Source organism: Myodes glareolus, chromosome 20, assembly GCF_982192425.1.
Source record: "Myodes glareolus chromosome 20, mMyoGla1.1, whole genome shotgun sequence".
In the NCBI taxonomy this organism is placed as follows: Eukaryota; Metazoa; Chordata; class Mammalia; order Rodentia; family Cricetidae; genus Myodes; species Myodes glareolus.
The window spans coordinates 5,271,044-5,288,318 of record NC_142045.1 but is presented as its reverse complement, the minus strand read 5'-3'; the positions used below and the strand labels follow the sequence as shown (position 1 = coordinate 5,288,318).

At 41.6% G+C, this 17,275-nt stretch overlaps 1 protein-coding gene across 5 annotated transcripts in view; it reads right to left on the bottom strand.

Annotated features, from left to right (window-relative positions):
• Fhip1a (FHF complex subunit HOOK interacting protein 1A) overlaps positions 1-17,275 on the bottom strand; it is a 226,460-nt gene that overhangs the window by 147,135 nt on the left and 62,050 nt on the right. For 3 of the 5 annotated variants that reach the window (XM_085682533.2, XM_085682535.2, XM_087899430.1), the window contains exon 2: positions 14,602-14,722. The exons of the other annotated variants lie outside the window; for them this stretch is intronic. The gene's annotated coding sequence lies outside the window, so the exon portion shown is untranslated. The remainder of the gene's footprint in view (positions 1-14,601; positions 14,723-17,275) is intronic. 5 annotated transcript variants of the gene reach the window in all.

Sequence of the window (17,275 nt, the reverse complement as noted above, 5' to 3'; positions counted from 1 at the left end):
AATAAAGAGGAGAAAATAGATAGACCAAAAAATTTTCATTATCCATGGGATTCGTCACAGTTAATAGTAATTAATCAAATTTTTTTTCTGCTGGTGTAGAAAACCAGCCACACAAATGACAGCATTAAAGATTAATGGAGTATTTGTTTATCCCTTCTGAAAAATCGACCGGTCAAGGCTGGAGGTATAGCCCAGTGACGGAGCGCTTGCCCAGCATGCCTGAGGCCGGAGGTTTGATTGCCAACACCAAAACACTCAAAATAAAACAGACTGTCAGCTGGTACAACGCAGCTCAGTTTTGCAGATGTTTAAAACCACTTTCAAAGAAAGGAGCTTCTTTTTTTATTTGATAAAAAGAAATTCAGGACAGGAAAGATGGCTCAGTGGGTGAGAACCCACATGGCTATTCATAACGATGTGTAACTCCAGTTTCTGGAGATCTGATGTCCTCTTCTGGCCTCATGGGCACTAGACATGCATGTGGTGCAGACATACATGCAGGAAACATTCATACACATGGAATAAAAATAAAAAAACATTAAGAAAAAACAAATCCATAGTTTCTCTCCACAGTTGGGTTTTGGCATTATTACATTCTTTCATGCGTGTGCGTGTGCACATGAACACAGATGCATTTGACTACAAGACACATGCAACATTTACAGGCTAATTCAAAGATAAAGCTGTAGGAATTAATTGCCTTTGGCGTTTTAAGTAAGCACATGTCATTTGGAAATGTTCTGTATTTCAAAACAACAAAGATATACTTCTTATAAATGTTTAAGTTTCTAAACTCAGGTTCTATCTACCTAAATTAAAAAGTCTCACTCCCTTAACTGGGCAGTTTATTCTATAAAATAACTTGAGTTTGGATGTTTACATTGCCTTTACTACTGCTGAGATCACTGACATTTAAATTCTGTGTATTTTGCTACCCATATCAAAACGAACCCCACAGGGAGCTTCACTCCGATGCTCTTCATCATTACAAATCCATATTTACATAGTGAAAACTTGACTTTAACTGACAATCATTGCAGCCCACATCCCTGAGATACTTGGGGCAGAGGCGGCAGTACTTCCCAGTGCCATGACAATCTGTGAGCTAAAAGGGCTTTCGATGCAACACACAGAGGTATACCCATGGTGGGCAAGCTACTGAAAAGTACGTAGTGTCACCTCCAGTCTCAGTCACCTTGTGACCGACTTCACAGAATCAGGTTGAACATAATGCCTTGAATACCTTGGTAATATCACAAGCAAGATTAGGTCCTTAACTCCAGGGCCACAATAAGAAATAAAATCATGAATGATAGACGAGGCTCCCACAGCAGTTACAACAAGCTAAAGACTCTCCAGGTAAACTATACCTGTGAGATGGGGGTACCATCATTCCCACGTTATAGTTGAGGAAACTAAGGCAGAGAGGATAAATAACTTGCTCCAAATGACAAAGGAAGAAACCAGAATTTAAACACAGCAGGCCATCTCCTAAGGGTACCTAAACACTTCAGTTTTTGTTACTTGAGTAACATGGTTGACCTTAATTCAGTTCTAGAGGAAAATATATTTTTGTATGTCTATTAACCTAATAACGAATAGAAATAAGTAGGCTCTACCCGTTACTTAGCAGTTGTTTTATTTAGTTACTGTCATGTCAAACTAGAATTTTGGAGGCCCAGAAAAATAAAAATAAAAACTGGCCAACAGGTTCCCATTGTTGCCGATTAAAATTTTCTGTGTGGCCCTTTCCTTTCTCGGTATAAATTTTTATATTTCTCCATGTCCTCTGGTCATTTTCTACACTGACGATTACAGGTCATTAAAACTGCCTCTCATCAGGGCCTCATAGTGACCATAAAGTCCTTCTGTCCCCTGAAATAGCTGGAAGTCTAGAGACAGCAGTAGGGGCTGCTCTAATGATTTCCAATCAATCAAAAGGAAGAAAATGAAATTCTGTGGGGAATGGAAGGGAATGCAGAGTGACATTCTACATAGCACGCACAGGACACTGGCCATGGATAACAGTTCTTACCTCATGAAGTCAAAATTAGGACACTGAAGGAAAGGAAGGATGCAGAAATCAGCAGCTGCCGCGTCCAAATCAGACTGGCACTGAGCATATTAGAACTAATGATACTGAGAAGGGGGAAAACTTTTTTATTCTTTTTATTTGTTTGTTTGTTTGAAATAGAGTATTACTATGTAGGCTAGACTGGCCAAAAACTCACGACATAGCCTGGGCTGACCTTGAACTGATAAATATTCTGTCTCAACCTCCGTGTGCCAGAAGTACAAACATGTACAACTATGTCTAGCAAGAAAACGTATTCTTCCCTTCTCCCCACAACCTCTCCAGCATAAGTTGTCATCAGTGTTTTTTATCTTGGCCGTTCTTACAGGTATAAGATGGAATCTCAGAGTTGTTTTGATTTGCATTTCTCTGATGACTAAGGATGTTGAACATTTTCTTAAGTGTCTTTCAGCCATTTTAGATTCCTCTGTTGAGAGTTCTCTGTTTAGGTCTGTACTCCAATTTTTCTAATTGGATTATGTGATCTTTTGGTGTCCAATTTCTTGAGTTCTTTGTATATTTTGGAGTTCAGACCTCAGTCTGATGTGGGGTTAGTGAAGATCTTTTCCCATTCTGTAGGCTGTTGTTTTGTCTTGTTGACCATGTCCTTTGCTTTACAGAAGCTTTGCTGGTGGGAATGCAAGCTGGTACAACCCCTTTGGATGTCAGTGTGGTTATTTCTCAGAAAATTAGGAAACAACCTTCCTCAAGACCCAGAAATACCACTTTTGGGTATATATCCAACGGATGCTCAATCGTGCCACAAGGACATGTGCTCAACTATGTTCATAGCAGCTTTTTTGTCATAGCCAGAACCTGGAAACAACCTAAATGCCCCTTGACCGAAGAATGAATAAGAAAAATGTGGCACATTTACACAATGGAGTACTACACAGCAGAAAAAAATAATGACAGCTTAAATTTTGTAGGAAAATGGATGGAACTAGAAAACATTATTTTGAGTGAGGTAACCCAGACACAAAACGACAATGATCACATGTACTCACTCATAGGTGGTTTTTAAACATAAAGCAAAGAAAGCCAGCCTACAAACCACAATCCCAGAGAATTTAGACAACAATGCAGACACTAAGAGAGACTTACATGGATCTAATCTACATGGGAAGTAGAAAGTAGAAAAAGACAAGATCTCCTGAGTAAATTGGAAGCATGGGGACTTTGGGGGAGGACTGAAGAGGGGAAGGGAAAGACAGGGAATGGAGCAGAGAAAAATGTAGAGCTCAATAAAAATCAATAAAAAATTATACAAAAAAAGAAAACGTATTCTTCAATGGGAAGGAAATTTTTTCCTGGGACAAACAAAATAGGTATCAAGATTATTTATGGAAGCACAGAAGAGAGGGGAGAAGGGGGAGAAAGGATGAAAGAAGAGGAATAAGAGGGGGAGAGAGAGAGAGAGAGAGAGAGAGAGAGAGAGAGAGAGAGAGAATGAGGAGGGGTCAGTGGGTGGAAAAGGACTAAGAGAAGACATGGAGGGTAGGGAGCGCCAGGATTTTGACTGAAAACAGGCCAGAGTGATCAGATATCAAGGGCAAAAAATGAGAAATGTGATCAAGTATCAAGGGGGAGAAGGAATTCACTAAACTGACTCAGCAAGATTCTTGCTAGAACTTGGCTTGGCAAAAGCCGAGATGAGAGAGATTAATTAGCCACTAGGGCAAGACAAGCAAAGGGCTCAGAAGCCTGAGTGCGGTCAAGGAGAGCGTCTCTGTCAAGATTTTAGAACAAATCACTCTTGGATGTGGGGGGTCATTTTGTTCATGGCACAGTGGCCTCTTTCACTGGCACACATGTAGACACACACACACACACACACACTCTCACACACACGACAACGGAACACATCTGAACGCACTGCCAAATATCCTCTAGATGCACAGTCTCCCACGGAAGATGACGCTGCTTTCAGTAGGAGTTGACAGACTTTCTCCATACACAGAGGCAGGAAATACCTGTTTCTGCAGTTTGCATTTTCTATGCTTTGGTCTTCTCAGTTGCTATGTCATTGAAAAATAAGATAGATGGCCAGTCAGATTAGGCTTCTGGGCAATAATTCAACACAACAGCATCCCTTTCTCAGACAGTCTGTGGGAAAGGATTCTAAAGAATTCTAAAGAATTCTAAAGAATTCTCATTGGAGCACCGGACTGAGCCCCCCAAGGACCAAATGAGGAGCAGAAGGACGAAGAAAATGATGAAGGACTGTGAGGGATGCTATCACCCACTGATACAAGGGGTCGGATCTAATGAGAGTTTACCAAGGCCAGTTGGACTGCGACTGAACGAGCACGTGATCCAACCAGATTCTCTGAATGTGGCCGGATTCTCTGAATGTGGCTGGCCCGGAGTCTTTCTGAGAAGCCATTGACAATGACACTGGGACTTGTTTCCTCTGCATATACTGGATTTTTGGGATCCAGTCTGTTTGGATACTCACCTTCCTGGACCTGGAGGGAGGGGGGAGGAACTTGAACTTCCCACAGGGCTGGAAACCCTGACTGCCCTTAGGGACAAAGGGGGGGGGGGGAGTTGGGAAGAGGGGCGTAAATGGAAACTTTTATAATTTAATAAAATTACTTTAAAAAAAAACAAAAAAAAAAGAATTCTCACAGACCTTCCCTATTTCCATGGATATATCTGAAAACCTTGCATTCTTATTTCTAGTTCCCTAAATTCCCAGATAAATCTCATGGGCATGGAATCTGGTCTGTTACTAACTGACAGTATTTGGGGTTATATTTAGAATTTTTATGCTCTTTCCTTATCTCGCTTTTTGTAACGTATCTCTAAAATTTCTCTATTCCTGGAAACAGACAGATAAAGTGGGTCACTGGGACACCGTATCTTCTTTCACGGTCTCACACCCAGCTCACCACACACCATGACCCCTCAGCTTTGCCTCTAAGGCAATTATATATTCATATACTAATAGGATTATCCTAGAAATTATGACATGGTAAGCCTGGTAAAGGATACACAAGACAACACTACTGAACGTGAAATTTTAAACTCCACAGTGCATTTATGTCCAATAGCTTCAAGAAATACCTCAACAACAAAGTAAAAAAGGTACCAGACTTTTTTTTTTTTAATTTCAAGTTACTGGGTTCCATAAGGGACATCAAAATGACTAAGAGAAAAAGGTGTCTTTGAAAACACAGGTATTGGTGGCGGGGAATGTCTAATAGGTAAATCACTAGCCGTATAGACCTTTCTGCCATGCATGGACTCTTACTTGATTAAAATATCAACATAACATTTCATTACAAAGGCTCATGTCTATGTCCCAGCTACTCAGGAGGCTAAGGCAGGAAGACAAGAATACTTCAGCCTAAGACTGAGCAACACAAGAGCTGGATCCTCAATCCCATTCTTTCTCCCCATCCCTCTCTCTCTTTCCCTCTCCCCCTCCCTCCATCTCTCAATCTCTACCTCTCCCCCTCCCCTTCTTTCCCCCCTCTCCCTCTCTCCCTCTCTCCCTCCCTCTCTACTCCTCTCTCCCTCTCTTTCTCTGTGTGTGTGTGTGTGTGTGTGAGAGAGAGAGAGAGACAGACAGACAGACAGAGATAATGAATATATATATATCACTATGCTGACCAGTTGGCCTAGATCTCTGTAGAGAATCCCAGTCTCAGACTCAGAGAGAACCATTTTCTTCTCCTTCCCAAGTGCCAGGATTACAGCTATGTGCACCCAGCTAAGAGCTCCTATCTGCAGTTCCAAGTATTTAGCCAGGCTGAGGCAAGATGAACACTGTAACCCTGAGCAAGATGGTGAGCTCTTCATTAGCCTGAGTGACAGAAGACAGTTCTGTCTCAAAAAGCAACAAAAATTTTCACATAAAAAAGAAAGCAGCAGCTGATCAGTAAAAAAAAAAAATAAACATTACTTTAGCTGAATTAATTTTAAAGTGATCAACAGTAGCCACAGCAGAAATAGAGAAAGTATATAGCATAATAAAAACCACCCATCACCACAAAAGACTAACTGCTTTTAAAGTTTCATATTTCTTTTCAGTTTAAGGTTACAATAATTCTCTTTAGCCTTTAGTATGCTTTCGAATAACTGTACCAGTTTTAAAATCAGGAGCATAACATATGTTTATATATACACTGCACTTTGATTCTTGTATATTCCAATCAATATTATATCCTATGCATTATTCTAAGTCATTAAGCAGTACCCCAACAAAAGGTAATCAGCTTTCACAGTGTTTCTCCTCCATGGTCCCTCCTGTATATAGCTTAGATAAAGAATAAATGGGAGAGGCTATAGATGGCTTATTTCTTAATATCTATTGCCTAATCTTCTTGCTAGTGTTTTATCAATACCCTTCTACCACAGTGGTCCAGGAAACATTTCAACGAAACCTTGAGAAGGCATATGATGAAGTCAATAAGTGAAAAATCCTAGGGGGAAAAACTTGATAAGAGTGATCATTTAGATTTTTGTATGTGCTTATAAAACAGCTAAATACTTAATTGTATATAAAGAGGTTAAAGACAAAACTAAAAGGAGACCTCAGAGAAGTAGAGAATAGAATATTATTTATCAGAACCTGAAAGGGTGTGAAGGAAGAGGTAGAGAGAGGAGGCGCCTGGGCACTGGAGAGGAGGAAGATATGTTCTGTATGTGGGACACATGACTGACAAACAAACACAGTGGACAATTATGGCTGACAAACAACTCGCTGAATTATTTCTAGATAGCCGAGAGGTTTTTTATCAACCTAATAAAATGATACAAGTCTGTATTAGTCAGGGTTCTCTAGAGGAACAGAGCCTATAAAATGAAGAGGGGGAAAATATTAGAATGGTTTATAGGGGCTGAGAGTTGGCTCAGTGGTTAAGAGTATGTCTTGTTGCTGCAGAGGACCTGGGTTCAATTCCCAGCACCCATATGAAGGTTCACCACCTCCTCAGGCACCAAGCGTGAATGCAGTACACAGATATACATGCAGCAAAACACTCGTACACATAAAATAGTAAAAATACGTCTAAAAAGATTTTAAAAGTAGAACAGCTTACAGGCTGTGGTCCAGATATTCCAGCAATGGCTGTCTACCAAGGAAAGGTCCAGGAACCCAGTAGTTGTTCAGTTCACAAGGCTGGATGTCTCAGCCGGTCTTCAGTATCTCACAGAATCCTGAAGGAGAAGGCTCTAATGCTAGTAAAGGAGGGGTCTTGCCAGCCAGAGGAAGGGCAAGCAGGCAAAGAAAGAAAGTTTCCCTTTTCCTTGTCTTTTATATAGGCTGCCAGCAAGAGTGGCCCAGGCTAAAGACGGATCTTCAAACCTCTAAAGATCCAGATTAAAAGTGGGTCTTCCACTTCAAATTATTTAACTGAGAAAAAAAAATCTTTCACAGGAATACCCAGACACTTGGGCTTTAGTTAATTCCAGATATGGTCAAGCTGACAATCAAGGACAGCCATTACAATGTCTGAGATGATAGATATACCAGTTACCAAAGCTGATCATTACAAATAGTGCATAGGCATTGAAAGAGGAAACAGGTGTGACTCTGTGGGAGAATGCTTGCCCACCAAGAAAAAGGCTTGTTCAATCCCCTGTATTACAAAGTAAAAGGAAGAAGGACACACAGAAGGTAGAGGGGGTAAACCTGAGGGAAGGGGAAGAAAGGAGCATGCTGTGGGACAAAGCTCTTGCACATTTATATTGGTTTAATAAAATGCTGCTGGGCTGGGCAGTGCTGGCGCAGGCCTTTAATCTCAGCACTCAGCACTCAGGAGGCAGAGGTAGGTGGATCTCTGTGAGTTCAAGGCCAGCCTGGTCTACTAGAACTAGTTCCAGGACAGGCTCCGAAGCTACATAGAAACTTGTCTGGGGTGGGGGGATGCTGATTGGCCAGTAGCCAGACAGGAAGTATAGGTAGGACAACCAGATTCGGAGAATTCTGGAAAGAGGAAAGGCAAAGATGCAGTCATAAGCCAGATGCAGAGGAAGCAAGATAAGAATGCCTTACTGAGCAAAGGTACCAAACCACGTGGCTAAACATAGGCAAGAATTATGGGTTAATTTAAGTTATAAAAACTAGTTAGTAATTAGCCTCAACAATAGGTCAAATAGTTTATAATTAATATAAGCCTAAGTGTGTTTCTTTGAGACTGAATGGCTGCAGGGCTGGGTGGGACAGAAACTTCCATCTACAGGGGAAGAAGGGGGAGGGGGAAGGAGCAGGTGGAAAAGGGAGGAGGTGAGCTCTACACATTACTCACTAAAGTTGCTTATGCTCACTTAGGAGGAACTCATATTAACGTATGTAACAAGTCATTTCAACCATGTTAACACAATACCAATCAAATCACAAGCAGAAAGGGTCAGACAAAATCTCAGTCTCCTGGTCCCTCTGACACTTACAAGTGATACCATGACAGGTCTCCTGAACGGCCTTTGAGGGTCCCAAGACAGAAGACTGCCAAGTGCTAGCATTTTGGCCTCTCCCTTTTTTACTAGAAGTGGGGGGTTTACAGTCAGCCAGAGTTCTGCTCTCTCTCCAGAACACAGTATGAGGGTAAGAATAACACCCAAGCACAGTAAAGTAGAGAGCTGGAGGCAGTGGAGCCCGACAGTCAAAGAAGTGTTTGACTCCATGGAGAGTCTGGGTCCATATTTATTTTACTTAGAAGAAAAACAGTCCCTTAATTTGTTTGGTCATTGATTCTGACAGCTACTTAAAGACGAACCTAATCCTAACCTACATATCACCTACTAGGTATTTTAGTAAGATAAAAGCATATGTAAGTGGAGGTCATTATTTAGCTCATTTAAATACTCCCTGACTCTTTCATACAATCAATACTTATTGAGCATCTGTACTGGGTGACAAAAACACAGAATAATAAATAAGGCCAGCACCAAGTCCAAAAGAGACAACTGGACAACAAAGCAAAGTTGAACAAGTCCTAGGAACAGGGAAAGAACAGGGTCCTCTGGCAGCATGTCAGAAGAAAAGGTTCACCCAAATGTGAAGTCAACAGGATCTGAGAAGGCTTCCCAAGTGATGGGAAATTTAATTTGGAACCTGAGCAATAACGCAGTGCTGTTTAGTGGTCTCCTGAAAGAGGAGCATCCACAAAATGAAAATATACATGCAAAGCTTCAGAGGGAGGAAAGGGAAGGTAATGGAGTTCAGGAAGGCAAAGTCGACTACAGAGGCCAAGACGCAGCATCACAGTGGAGTGAAATAGAGCATCCTTTTCTGGGGACTCACAAAAAGTATAAACTATGTTTTCTCAGCTAGATGAGATAATAAATCTCTTTATTATGACTTCACCATAATAAGAAATTGAGGATTAAAATAGGCAAAGACTAATCAAAACTCATCATTTCTTTTTAATTCTCTACTTCTCAAAGTATCAGGTATCACTAAGGTGTGACTGACTCTCTTGCAGCTTTCTGCCTTATGGTGTGGTTCTTAACTGTCTGAAATATACTAGTGCCCAGAATTGGTAGCGCTTTCTCAACCATGAGGTAGACTCTGAAAAGGGGCTACCTGATGAGTAACTGATATATAAGATCTGGGCTGGTTTAAAAAAAAAAAGTGTTCAGATCACATTTAATACTAGAAAGAATAACATTCTGACTATTTAAAAAGAGGGTGGGGTATGAATCTGAAGAGCCATTAATTATAGTACTAAGAGGAGAGATAATAGATGCCCAATCTAGAATCCTAACAATGGAATGCAGAGATGGCAAAGACATTTTAAGAACGGTGAAGTCAAATGGCTCAACCAGACAAACAGGAATGAGAAGGGTAAAGAGTAATCCTGGATGCTGACCTTGTCACCCGTGCTAGTTTTATGTCACCTTGACACAAGCTATAGTCATCTGGGAGGCGGAAACTTCAACTGAGATTAAAAAAAAAAAAAGCCTTCTAAGATTGGGCTGCAGACAATGCCTATAGGGCATTTTCTTTATTAATGATTAATGTGGGGAGGACCCAGTTCAAGGCCAGCCTAGTCTACAGAGCTAGTTCCAAGACAGACAGGGCTACACAGAGAAACCCTGTCTCAAATGAAAAGAGAGAGAGAGACAGAGACAGAGAGAGAGAACAACTAGGAAAATCCCTCCCGTCAAGGGATGGACTGCAGGAAAGAACTGAGAAGTCACGAGAAGGACAAGAAAACATTGACCCTAAAGATGTACTAAACTAAAGAAATAAGAGGTGAATAATATTAAGATAAAGGAAGTACCAATCATAGGAAACTGTTGTAGAGACTCCACACAGAGAGCTGAGGTGGTGAGGATCAGCCTAGAACCACTGTTTAAACCCAGTCTTTGTATGAACTACCCACAACTGCTTAGGAAACCCTAAGTTTACAAGAGTTAAAAGGTCCTTTTTGTAGTGAACTGTCTTACCACAGAGGAGGAGTCTCAGAGAAAAACAGTAAGCTGGGTAGATAGATAAGGAAAAAAAATCAAATCCAGACTTTTCAAGGGTAGAAATCAGACTACATTTGGCTTTGGTGAAAAAATAATCCAAATTGCAGTTTGCAAAGAAAGCTCTGGCCTCAAGGTTTCGGTTACCAAGCCCAAAGAAGCCATTTAAACCACTCTGGCTTTGGAGCTGGAGGAGAAGGGTAGATATTCATCTCCTCTGGACCACAGCTATGAGAACTATTTCGGAGAGCTGACTGAACTGTAGATAACTGGGTCATCTAAAACCAGCCAAACCGCTGGCAGAGCCTGCGGTCAGAGGTTATTGACCCTTGAGGCTGTGTGAGGGGAAGTTCCTGTTTTTGTTTTGTTTGCTGGTTTTGATGTTTTGCTTGTGTTAGAGGGGTGATTTTGTTAAGTTTGTGAACAAGTTCAGAAAGGGTAGGAACACCTAATCTACCTGCTCAGGGTACCATGGGCAATGGAACAAGAGCGGCTTCAGCAGTAGCCGTAGCCATCTGGAGCTGTCAGGCTACAGCTGGCCCGGAAATTTACAGGGCAGCTTCTTAAACACAAACTTCTGGGTTCTGCCTCAGGGGTTTCTGATTCAAACTGAACGCGCACATTTTTAACAAATTCCAGGTAAGGATGACTGACAAGTCAGGTCTGAGGCCCACACCGAGAGAACTCCTTTTGTGGAGTTGCTTATTAGAGTCATTTTCTGAGTCTGCCCTGACCACTTAAACACAAAAAAAAGATAAAGTGTTTCAAACACCACGCACGGTAGCTCACGCCTGCAATCCCAGGACCTGGGAGGCTGATGCAAGAGGACTTCCATGAGTTCAAGGCTTCCCTGAGCTACTGAGTAAAACAGTGTCTCAAACACAGATCAGAAAAGTAACAGGGCACGTGATCAAACATAAATATCCTAAGCCATTCAAGTCTATTAGAGAAGACATAAAAAGCTGGAAACAAACCGAGCTACAATGGGATGAAATTATAAAAGCCATGAACTACGTGAAGAGACAAAAGTGGCTAAACAAACAAAAACACTACAGACACAAGAGAAAGCAGCTGGATTCAAAACCACGAGATTATGAAAAGGCATATGCAAATAAAAAATTTGAAACTTTTGACTTTCAGTATTTATGTAGCTATTTGTCTGCCCAACCATAACTCATTTGGGAAGACCCCTTTAGAGTTATTCACTTAGAAAACCTAGTCCCAAACAAGTCTTGAGGACGTATTTGTGTTCAAAACCATCTTTTAAAAGGGCCTCCCGCTGGTTCCACACAGGGCCTGCGGTGCCTGCCAGGCTGCAGAGGAAATCTTCCTCACCAGACCGCGCCACGTGACTCTCATTCCCAGCATCCTGTTACCAAGGCTGCACTCTGATGCAGCTACAGCCGCTACCATCTTATGTTGACAGCTCTTAACCCTGAAACAGTATATTCAAATCTATAATTCTCTCTCAACAGCTCGGAATATCTGTAATTGCCTCTGTCTGCTTGCTATTTGTCTTACTGTTCTGAGAACACTCAGAATTCATAAGAGATGAATTCTGCCAACAGCATCTCCTTGGGACAATCGTGCGTGCTCTGTGCCACACTGCCTCAGAAGCCTTAAAGTCCATTTTCAAACCCATTTGCCACGTGCGGCTCCTGCTCTGCTCCTTTAGTGTCTGTTGTCTTTTCTCCCAGGGCATCTGTAGACCTGAATGTTAGAGCCCTCATTACCCAAGTCACTCCTACCCCACACAACACTCTCTCTCTCTCTCTCTCTCTCTCTCTCTCTCTCTCTCTCTCTCTCTCTCACACACACACACACACACACACACACACACACACACACTGCTCCCTCTGACTTTAGTCTCCCCGCTCAGACGTTAGCCTTATGTATGTATATTTGGTATAATATTTGATCTCATTTCTCTTTGCCCCTCCCAGGGTCCTCCTGCCCTTGACAAAAAACAAAACAAAACAAAACAAACCATAAAACACAAACAAAAACACTTGATTTTTAAAAGTAGAACATTTAGGGTGTGACTGTTTAAAAACAAAACAAAAAACACTGTTAAGAATTATTCTTTCAACAAACACTACCCACTGACACTAAGAGGCGAGAACCAGTCAAAGAGCTTCTACACCGGTGAACAGCTACCGAGCGTTGCCAGGATTCCTTAGTGGCCATCTTTTACCACGTTGGCCCTGGAGACTGGTGCTTCCTAAAATATCAGAGGATAATGGAACCAAGAGTTACAGGAGTGTATGACAATAGCCTCCTATCAAAGCAACCGCCTCATTTCATGTTGGTGTTTCCTTTCATTTGCAGGGTTTGAAGCATCCCCAAGATCTCAGGACAACAGAAAGAAAGAAGCATAGCGCAACCCTCCGCAGGATGCTTCCTGAGAAAGCCTGCACTGGATGCTCAGTGCAGTGCGGGGCAGCGTGATTCCAGGGGCCTCTGCTGGCTTCCCTGTTATCCTTCGCCCTCAATTTACTGGGACATTTGAAAAGCAGAGGCAAATACAACTCAGTGTGTGGCATCTAGAGAAGGAAAACGAAACTTAACCATTCGCATCTGAGGAAACACACACCCCTTCCAAATGTAGCTACAAAACCTAAATATTTTATTCAATTTTATCCTATTATAGCTTCAATTTGATCTTATAAGCTACTTGGACATATAATTCTTTGTCAAAATAGTACAGCAAATTGCTGCATTCCAAACAAAAAGCAAGTAAATAACTACAGATGTGTGTGGGTATATGTATGCCTGGGTGTACATACATGTATATACACTCACATACATATGCAAACATACATACAAATATTGAGTAGAAGTTTGGTTTTATTCTTCAAAAGGTGTCAATCTTTGGTGACACTCATAAAAGGCAGACTCCCAGCCCTGTCCTGACCATTCTGATACTGACATGACAGGAAGCTAGTAATCTGAAGTGTTGAGCATGCGAAGGATTGAACCAGGGCCTCATTCATGCTAAGCATGTTCTTCGCTGCACCCCAGCCCTGTAATTTGAAACTTTTAATGTGTATTTTAACAAGCACTCTGATAACACTTGGAGAAACATTCCAAAACACCTGCAGGGAGTCATTTATAAGAGGCGAATTTAAAAGCCTGAGAGGCTCACAGTGCAAGAGAGTTTGGGTATCACTTGTTAAACCTGATTAGTACAGGAACATTCCTAGAATCATGACAGATTGATTGATCTTAATAAGAAGGAGCAACAATATTTGTAAGCCAAATAAATAATGTTTCTCTATAAACTACAAGGTCTAACCACTGACTTTAACAATACCAACTTGTTTAAAGACACACTCCCTTCTGAGGAGTCCAGCACACACAGAGACAACAAAGAGGAAAAATAGCTACAATATATTATTTCTTCTTTTTAGTGTCGGTCAAAGCAAGTGTTTCCTTTTATCATGCCACTCTCTCAAAGACAACGTCACAGTGCTGACAGGTGCCCCCCCCCCCCAGAAAACAGGGTACTTAAACCAGTTCTACTGGGGGTCTGGGAGACAAGTCCAAAAAGAATGTTTTGTAAGTACTTTTGAGTAGAAAATTGAATACAAATTCTCCAAAACTCTGTTTTGAAGAAGAAAATGTTCAGCTAGATATGCAGATGTCCAAGTATACTTGATTTTAAAAATCGTTTGTTAAATATTACTGGATATATACCAATAGTAAGACATGAATATCATAGTTTACTTTCTGCTGTTATAATAAAAACCATGACCAAAAGGTCACTTGGGGAGGAAAGGTTTTATTTCATCTCATAGTTTATAATCCATCAATTGAGGGAAGCTCAGGCAGGAACCACAGAAAACATTACCTACTGGTCTATTCCATGGCTTGTTTTTCATGTATGTATGTATGTATGGATACATATGGATACATACATACAATGGAGGATCACCTACAAGAGATGGCACCACCCACAGTAGGCTGGACCTTGTCACATCAAGCATTAATCACGAAAATGCCCCACAGGCCAGTCTGGTTTTATTAAAGCAATTCCTGGGTTGAGGCTCCCTTCTCCCAGGTGACTCCCGACTGACACAAACTAACAAGCACAGTGAGGACATCACCTGTGAGTGCTGTCTTCACTGCACACTCTTGGGCTGTGTGCGCTCACTTCACCTTTCAAAGGTGTGCGAAGGACATCTCTAACATTTGACTCTGTCAGGAAATCCCCAGAAGGCTCAAAATCTGTAAAAAGAAATGAATAATGCCTCAGCAACACTAACAAACTACAAATCCCAATCTACATTTCTCCCCTTTGTATACTGGGTGAATTATCCTCAGATCACATTTGTCTAGTCTCAGAGGCATTGCCATTATTCTTGGTGGCCCACCTGAACTAGATGAGAAGACCTTATTACCGAAGACACCATACACTTTGATGGTGGGGCATGGGGAAGTTAAGCTGGAACTGAGCTGCAAGCTTCCCCGCTGCTGGCTACCTTTCATAGTGCCAGAAGATGCTGTGTAGGTCACTGAGGTAAAATCGGTAGTCTTACCCTGTGGTAGATCCTAGGTACTACAATACTGACCTGCCAATAAGACGTGCCCAGCAGTACAATAGTGGTGTAATGGTTCTGAGGCTATCTAATTGGATTAGAGGCCCACTCTATAGTAGGAAGATCATGTCTGGTACTGTAAACCCAGTCAAAAGCCCATGACTGGGGAGGTAATAAGTTTAGTAGGGGAACATACTATCGTTGTTTTACTAAATGGACACACTGTCAATGGTCTTCAAATGTGTATGTTTATACCTATCTTTCTTACTTTCCTTGTTGCTATGATAATACACCCTGGCAAAAGTAACATAGGGAGAAGTGTTTATTTTGGCTCAGAGTTCCAGGCCCCAGTCCATGATGGCAAGGAAGAATCAGAGCAGCATCAAGGGGCCAACTAGTCACACTGCATCCATGGCTGAGCAGCAGAAAGCAATGATTACTTCAGCTCAGCTGACTCTCTTCACAGACTCTAGAATCTCCAGCCCAAGTAATGATGCTATCCACAGTGGGTCGGTCTTCCACTTCAATTAATCCTGTCAAAATAATGCCCGCAGGCAAGCCCAGAGGTATCTCTCAGATGTTTCTAGACCAAGTTGATAACTAAGATTAACCATTGCAACATCTGTAGGTCAAAGCAGCTTATTTTTGTAGTGGTCAGTGGTTAAGGCAGAGACTCATAACTGCAGAACAGCTGAGAATAACTGTTGGGTGCTTCACCCTAAATGAGATCTGTGTATCACCCCCATCCGAGCCTCGGGGGACATCTTGGAAGAGGATGAAAAGGGACCGTGAGCACCTGAGGATGTAGAGAAGCGCTGTAAAAGGCTATCTCCTAGACATGGCAGGACCACATTCAAGGAAGCAACCCTAATAAATGTCCCCTACTACTTATTTAGATATGAAAAACTAAAAACTTATTTTTTGCTTTCCCATGCCCAAAGTCTACCTTGTTCTTAGACATGTGTTTCCTATCATCGGGCCTTACAGAAAGGTGAGTTTTACAACAGACACATGACTACCCCTACTCTACAACAGAATAAGACGGAGGTCTACAGACAGAAATAAGAATATTGTCAATGACGAACCGCCAATGCTTAGAGGCATGAAAGGCAAAGGCTAGTGTAGATGCCAGGCAAAATCACAACTGCTACTCAACTTCGCAGTGGATGACAAGCTGGAGGAAATGTACAAGGGGAAAAAATTAAGAAAATAGGAAGTACTGCAATTTTGATAATGGAAAACATTTAAATGCCCAGTGACAAAGAAACAGCCAACTGAATTTGCTACTACAATAATTCATTTCACATCACTCTCTCAGCTATTAGTACTCTTCCGAGTTTATAATAAGATGAGTAGATGTCATTCATACTAAAGAAAAAGAAGCTTCTGTCCTGATGGCACACACCTTTAATCCCAGAACTAGGGAGACCGAGGCCAGAGGCTCAGGAGTGGAACGTTAGCCTGGGCTGCACAAGAGGGAAGGAGACAGGAAGAAGGGAGAAAAGGGAGGAGGGAGGGAGGGAGGGAAGAAAAAAAGGCAAACAAAGCAAGCAGGCAGGCAGCTCAAAAGATGGGTATTGGGCTGTAATTTCATATGGCCACAGCTATGCATGAACAAGGCAGGGGGAGGAAGTAACTCTTTCTTAGTATTGGGTATAATACTTCCCATCTCTAGACAGGTTAAGGTAAGAATACAAGTCAGAGAACACATGTATCCTTTCCATAACTCTATAGCCTAGGGATTTTCAAAGACCCAGATGATAAACCACTCATTGTTATCATAAATTTTCTGCAGTAGTCCAACATAAAAAAATGACTTCCTAGAACTTACTAGAAGAGATTGTGTCTTTGGCTTATACGCAGGAAGTTCCCAAGTCTGAAATATAGTAACTTTGGCTATAACAAAAGGAAAGGGGGATTAACATGACTTTAATCTTCAAATCTGGACACACTCTGGTAGTAACCAGTAACACTCTTGTGTGAAGACTGGAGTGAACAGATGTTTCACGGGCAAAGAAATAAACCCTAACCCACCTTCGTCACTTAAATCAACCAGTCTCTTACTAAGTACCCAGGAATAGACAGCAACCCCTCATGATCCAATCTCGGGGCATTCAGTGGTGAGAAGTTTTGCTAGTAACAAGTAACTCCCTCCACAATCCCACACAAACAATTTTATCATCACGGACTGGAGAATACGCAGGCTCTTCAGCTGCCTCTTAAATTACAGACTGCTTCCAGA